Source organism: Quercus suber, unplaced genomic scaffold, assembly GCF_002906115.3.
Source record: "Quercus suber isolate HL8 unplaced genomic scaffold, Cork oak 2.0 scaffold_27, whole genome shotgun sequence".
NCBI lineage: Eukaryota > Viridiplantae > Streptophyta > Magnoliopsida > Fagales > Fagaceae > Quercus > Quercus suber.
Window position 1 is genome coordinate 742,628 of NW_027069492.1, and position 6,796 is coordinate 749,423.

The following is a 6,796-nucleotide window of genomic DNA, read 5'->3' on the forward strand; positions in this document are numbered from 1 at the left end:
GATACAAAACCAGATTTACCAACAATTGGTATCAGAGCCAGGTTTTCATATCATGATTGTATAGCATGTAATTGGATTTTAGAATAAAAGAAAAATGGTTTCTTGATGTTCAATGTTGTTTCAAGTATAGTCATTGAAAGTTATTGAGATAACCGTTCATGATGATGACAATTGTATTGCATTGATTTGTTCGAAGTGGCTTTTAACAATTAAGTATTGGTGCCGTGTCTTGTCAATTGCCTGGATATGGTTATATGAATCTAATTGTAATAGCCATCATGTGTGTGAAGCAGTTATTGTCAATGGTAGTTATTGAAATGAAGGGTAGTTATTCTAATGCTCTGACCGATATATCCAAACCATCTTGAAGTTTATGTTTTGGATATAGTTATTCAAATAACTATCATTTGCATGTATCTATTGATTGTACAACTTGGATTCTTCATTGCATGGCTTGGATGTTAATGCACCGGTTGGATTTGGATGTATATATTGGCTTGATTTGTTGCATGATTTCGTGGACCCATGTGGCAAATTCCATCTGCCATTAACATGCTTTCATTTATATATTGCATCAAATGCCGTGTCATGCTATTATATGTATCAAGAATTCGCATGCATTAAGGATTCAAGTTCTTCATTTCATATTGAATCCGTATATTATATATAATGTAATAATCATATATTACTTGTAATAATCCATATATTATATTATATATAATGCAATATGGGTTTATAGTGTAATATGGGTTTATTTTACATTATATATATTTATATATATATATATATATTAATGCTAGGATTAAAGTATTCATTTAATGAAATTTATTCCTAATGAGATTAGGATTATGTTTTCAAGGGTTTCTAGCAATAATATGGTTCTTGATCATAAAAACCTTTAATTAAAAATATCTAGTGGGAGAGAGATACAAGAGTTGCATTATTAGTTTATAGTAGTGTGGGTAAGCACCTTGTCTTGGCGTATATGCCTTGCGATCCCAAAGGAGGGTGTTTACTTCATAGTACTACAAGATTGAACTAACCTGTTTAAAGTAGTGTGGACAAGCACCTCGTTTTGGCGTATATGCCTCACGATCCCAAAGGAGGGTATTTTGTTCCATGGTACTACAAGTTTAAACATTATAAGAAAGATGAAATGTGGCTACACATGATTCTAGATAATGGTGTACACTAGACTAAGTGTAATGTTAACCTCCCAAAGGAGCTATGTCATTATTACTTAGAGGCTAAAGCTAATACGACATATTATTAGTGTATGATAAGAGTTATCATGATAGCACTAATAATGAGAATAGTTCTCAATCAATTAATGTGTTTATAATAAACTTGCTACCAAGGAATTATAGACATGGATTGATTTGTCGTTGCATATATTATTTTATGGTTTTATAAGATTCCATATTATATGATTATATGCTAAATTGATAGTGTCTAGTTTACTTATTATATTCATGTTTGTTATTTTCAAATTTAAAATCATGGCTTCATTTAGCCCACTTGTTGCTATACTTAATCAAAACAAATTGATTGGATCCAACTATGTTGACTGGAAAAGAAACTTGGACATTGTTCTTACTGCTGAAGAGCACAAATATGTGCTTACTCAACCATGTCCTAGCTTTCCATCATTAGATGCTCCTCTTGAGGAAAAATAGCGATATGATCGTTGGCAGAAATCTAATAAGATGGCTAAGTGCTATATCCTAGTATCTATTTCAAATGTTCTACAGCATCAAATGCAGGATATAGAACTAGTTTCGGACATAATGTTAAGTCTGAATGAGATGTTTGGTGAGCAAGGCTGTTCTGTAAGGCAAGAATCTATGAGGCAGATTTATAATACCAAAATAGCTGAAGATACTTCAGTGAGGGAGCATTGTCATAGAATGATCTCTAATCTGAATACATTGGAAGTTTTAGGTGCCGATATTGATGGAGAATCCCAAGTGGATATGATACTCCAGTCACTACCAGAATCATTCAAGGAATTCAGACTTAACTATAATATGAACAAAAAGATTTATACATTGTCTGAATTGATAAATGAGTTGGTAACGGCAAAAGGCATCCTTGGTACTTCTAGTGTTGAAGCCAATGTTGGTGAAGCTTCTACTTCTCAACCTAAGTCGAAAGGGAAGGGTAAGAAGAAGAAGAAGAAGAAGAAGAAGAAGAACTTCACTAAGCAAGATGGTAAACAAGTTGCCTTAGGAGTTGCCAACAAAGGAAAGAAAACCAAAGGAAAGTGTTTCTGTTAGGTTCTAAGGTCTTAGGATTTTATGTATTTAGAACTCTAATTTGTAATGTTGGCAAACCATGATCAAAACATTGTATGGTGTCTTCTTTAGATTTGCTCAAAGTTGGTTTAATATTGTAAAGTTGGAATCGAGTGGCTGCAGAAGTACTTGGGACTCTCGGCCTGGCTCGATCGATCGAATAATAGACTCGATCGATCGAAAATCGCACAGGTTGAATTTTCTGCAGAATTTCCAACTCAGCCCTACTTCATTAAACGTTTAGGGTTTTATATTTTTACCCTAGGTATATAAATAAAACCCTAGCCACGTTTTTGAAGGTTGTCCATATTGTATTGTTGCTCATACATTGCTGTTTTGTGTGAATCTCGTGTGAGATCTTTGAGGAGCTTTCCTTTACACAAAACTTAGGGTTTTCATGGTGGAGATGATTTCAACATCTTGAAGATCATTACTGTTGCAACCATTGGAACTTAAAAGAAAAGCAAGCGGGGAGCTTGTAGCTGATTGAAGAATTCAAGAAAGAAGTAGTCCGTGGATTCGGAGCCTGCGCGTGGTCGTGTCAGGAAGTTCTACTGGTGGGTAGCATTAGGAAGTCGAGCGGGGAGCTTGTAGTCCTTTTGTACGAACTTCAATTCTTTCATAGTGAATTCAGGTTAGCCTTGAGGATCGGTGGGTCAAATCCTCCCCAGGTTTTTACCGTGTGGTTTCCTGGGTGATCATATCTTGTGTTATTTATTTTCCGCTGCATTATTATTCTTGATATGATTGTTTGATTGTTTTAACCTAGAATTGATTAATTTGACTAAGTAACAACTTGGCTAATTAATCTAGGCTACGCAATCTGTGTGTTTTAAGGGGTCTAAAACCGTTCAGTTTCCATTGTGGTGAGAAAGGACATTGGAAGAGGAATTGTCCAATATTTAAGGCTGCCAAGAATAGAGGTATGAAAAGTACATTCCTTCTTGAAACATGTTTGGTACAGAATCCCACAGATTCCTGGTGTATGGATTCAGGTTGTACTAATCATATCTACAAATCCTTGCAGGGGTTTCAGGAGACCAGAAAGCTGAATGAAGGGGAAATGTTTCTTACCTTGGCTGATAGGAGCAGGATTCTAGTTGTAGCTATTAGAGTGTTTAATTTATGTTTTGAATCTAGAGTTTTAATATTAGAAGATTGTTTGTATGTACCTAATGTTCGTAGGAATATAATTTCTGCAACTTATTTAGGTAAACATGGATATTATGTTATTCTAAAAGACAATGTTGTAATAAAGAAGGATAAAGTGTTTATCTGTTCTGGCAATATTGTGGATGGTCTTTATATTTTAACTCCTGATAAGCATGAATTATATAATTTTGAATTAGATCATAACTCTCATGTAAAATCATTAAAGAGAAAGTTTCCTTCTACTAATGAAGCATATCTTTGGCACTTGCGTTTGGGTCATATTAATCCAAACAGAATTCAAAGATTGATCAAAGATGGACTTTTAGAGCCATTGGACTTTGACGAATTTCCAATTTGTGAATCTTGTTTGGAAGGCAAAATGACCAAACGACCTTTTAATGCAAACAGTATGTTAGGACATATGTGATTCACTTGTTAGGAACATATATCACTATTTTATGTAGTTGGCTAATCCTTTGACAAAACGTACTTTATTTGTATTTGAGTAGATCTAGGATGTGTTTAATACTTTAAGAAACTCTGTTTCAAGTTCAAGTGTTAAAGTCATGCAAGTCTGTCCAAGAATCAAGTGAGAAAGTGCTGAATTTTAAAGCTCGATAGCTTCTTGACACCTCCTCAACACCTGGCTATTTGTCGAGCTCTTCAGCTGAGTCTTATCGCAATTTCGATAGCTGGTCGATCGATCTAGAAAGTTTCTGTCCCCTCGACACCTTCTCGATAGCTGTATTTGTTGAGATTCATTAAACCTCGATACCTTCTCGACACCTCCTCGATAGCTGCTATTTGTCTAGGTTACGGGAATTCAGATTTCTATTTTTGGGCCAGGCTTATGTATTTGAGTAGGATTTCTTTTCTCACAACCCTAGACCTATATAAGGCTTATTTTAGAGGCCGTCACTTAAGAGAATACAAGGAGAAAAAAAATTCAAAAGGTGACCAATGACTTATTCTCTCTAAAAGAAGCTACTGCGTCTTTTGCGCCTTAGGGTTTTGTAACCAAGTGCTTCTTGATCTTCATTGTTAATGAAGTGAAGAACTTTGCAGCCAACATTCTTCTTCCTCAAGTTGGTGAGTGAGTCACGTACTAAGATTCGTGCAAAAGGAGTTAGTCACGTATTGGGATCCGTGCAACAAAAAGGGTGGCGTTCATATATTGAAGAGTTCAGAGGTTCTGAAGCGGTAGAAGGTTTCTGCTGTGAGTTCATCTACGGGGATTGTAGAGTCTAGGGACAAAGGTTTTGTACTAGATCTGAAACTTCTCTTTACTATAGTAAATTGCTTTTCGGGAAGGTTTTCCCCCAGGTTTTTTACTGTGAAACTGGTTAGTTTCATTAGTTTTCCTGGGTCATCATATCTTGTCTTATTTATTTTTCCGCTGCATGATTTTGACATGATATTGATATTTTTTTGTTTTAACAAGTTTTATTCGTAATAAATCTAATTAACAACTTGGATTTAAAACTTGTTAATTCTATCAACCGGGGTCTAAATTTCCCAACAAGTGGTATTAGAGCGGGTTCACTCTGATTGGATTAATTTCCTGAGTGTGATCCTTGAACCCCGTTGTCATGGATCGTGGACAATCTCTTTTGATTCCTCCTTTATTTGATGGAACTAATTATGCGTACTAGAAAGTTCGTATGAAAGTGTTTTTGCAGGCTTTAGGTGAACAGGTATGGCAAGCCGTTGAAGTTGGTTGGATTAAGCCAAAGGAATCCCTGGTGGATTGGGATGATGCAACAATCATTGCGGCAAATTTCAACAGTGGGGCTTTGAATGCTTTGTTCTGTGGGGTGACCAATGAGGAATTCAAGAAAATATCATCCACGGAAGTTGCTAAGGAAACATGGACCATTCTTGAGACCACCTATAAAGGTACCAAGGCAGTAAAGACTGTGAAGTTTCAACAACCCACTAGTAGTTTTGAAGAAATAAGGATGGAAGAGGATGAGACATTTGATGAGTTTTATGCGAAACTCAAGGATATTGTGAATTATACTTTTAACCTTGGAGAATTTATAGCAGAATCCAAAATTGTTAGAAAAATCCTTAGGTCCTTACCTGAAAGATTTCATGCCAAGATTACTGCCATTGAAGAAGCAAAGGACATTGATGAAATTCCTTTAACTGAGCTTGTAGGGAACCTTTAAACCTATGAGATGGGATTAGGCTCAATGGGAAAATGTGGAAAGAATAAAAAGTTGGCTTTTAAAGGTATAGAGGAAGAGACTGAGGACTCTGAAGATAAAGATCAAAGTGAAGATGAGGATGAGGATGAGGATCTAACCTTCATAACTGATGAGATTATCAAGCTTCTTCAGTTTAGGAAAAAGGATAAGGGTAAATCTCCTAGGAAACCTAAATTCTCTAGGAAGGACAAGAATGAGGAACCGCTCATCAAATGCCATGAATGTAAAGGTTTTGGTCATATGAGGATAGAGTGTCCAAGCTACCTCATGAAGGAAAAGACCAAGAAGTTAGAAGATAAAGGGTTGGTTGCTACTTGGAGTGACACTGAGGATAACTCTTCTGATGAGTTTGTGGATGAATGTCGTCACGTTATGGCCTTTGCTGCCACAACCGATAAGGTGATTGTGGAGAGTGCTAGTGATAATGAGGATTCTTCTGATGATGAAGTACCTAAGAAGATGACCATTCAGGAAGCCTATGATAAGCTATGCACTGAATTTATAAAATCTGAGAAGACTTCTCATCTTGGTAGAAAAGAGCTTAATGAGGTAAAAATTGAAAAAACTGATCTGTTAGTCAAACTGGATGAGACTACAAGGTTAGTTGAGACTCTTGTTGTGGAGAACGCCTTATTAGAAGAGAAGGTCAAGAATCTTAAGGTTGAACTTAGTCAAGCTAGAACTCAAATAGAAAGGATGTCTAGTGCAAAGCTTGATAAAGTATTGAGTGCTCAAAAGTCTAGTTCTGATAAGACTGGCTTAGGATATGCTGTTTCCTCCAGCCCCTCCTCTTTCACGGCTTCTGGATCAAGGACTGTCTTTGTGCCACAATCTGAGAAAGGTAATAAAGGTATGAAATCCAAAACTGATTTGGCTAATTCTAAATCCTTTGTTAAACCTAATGTTTGTCACCAATGTGGTGTTGCTGGACACATTCGTCCTAATTGCTTTAAGTTGTATCCTCATAAGCAATTGTCCAAACGGTCACAGGTTTCCTTTCAAGGACCTACACTTTTGTTTGGAGAGTTATTAAAAGTCTTGAACTTTTTAACTCAATTTCAGGAGAATTCTAATTCTTCTATGTCCTTTAGTAGACATACTAGGACACGTGCCTTTTCATCTTCATGACCAAAGACTCAT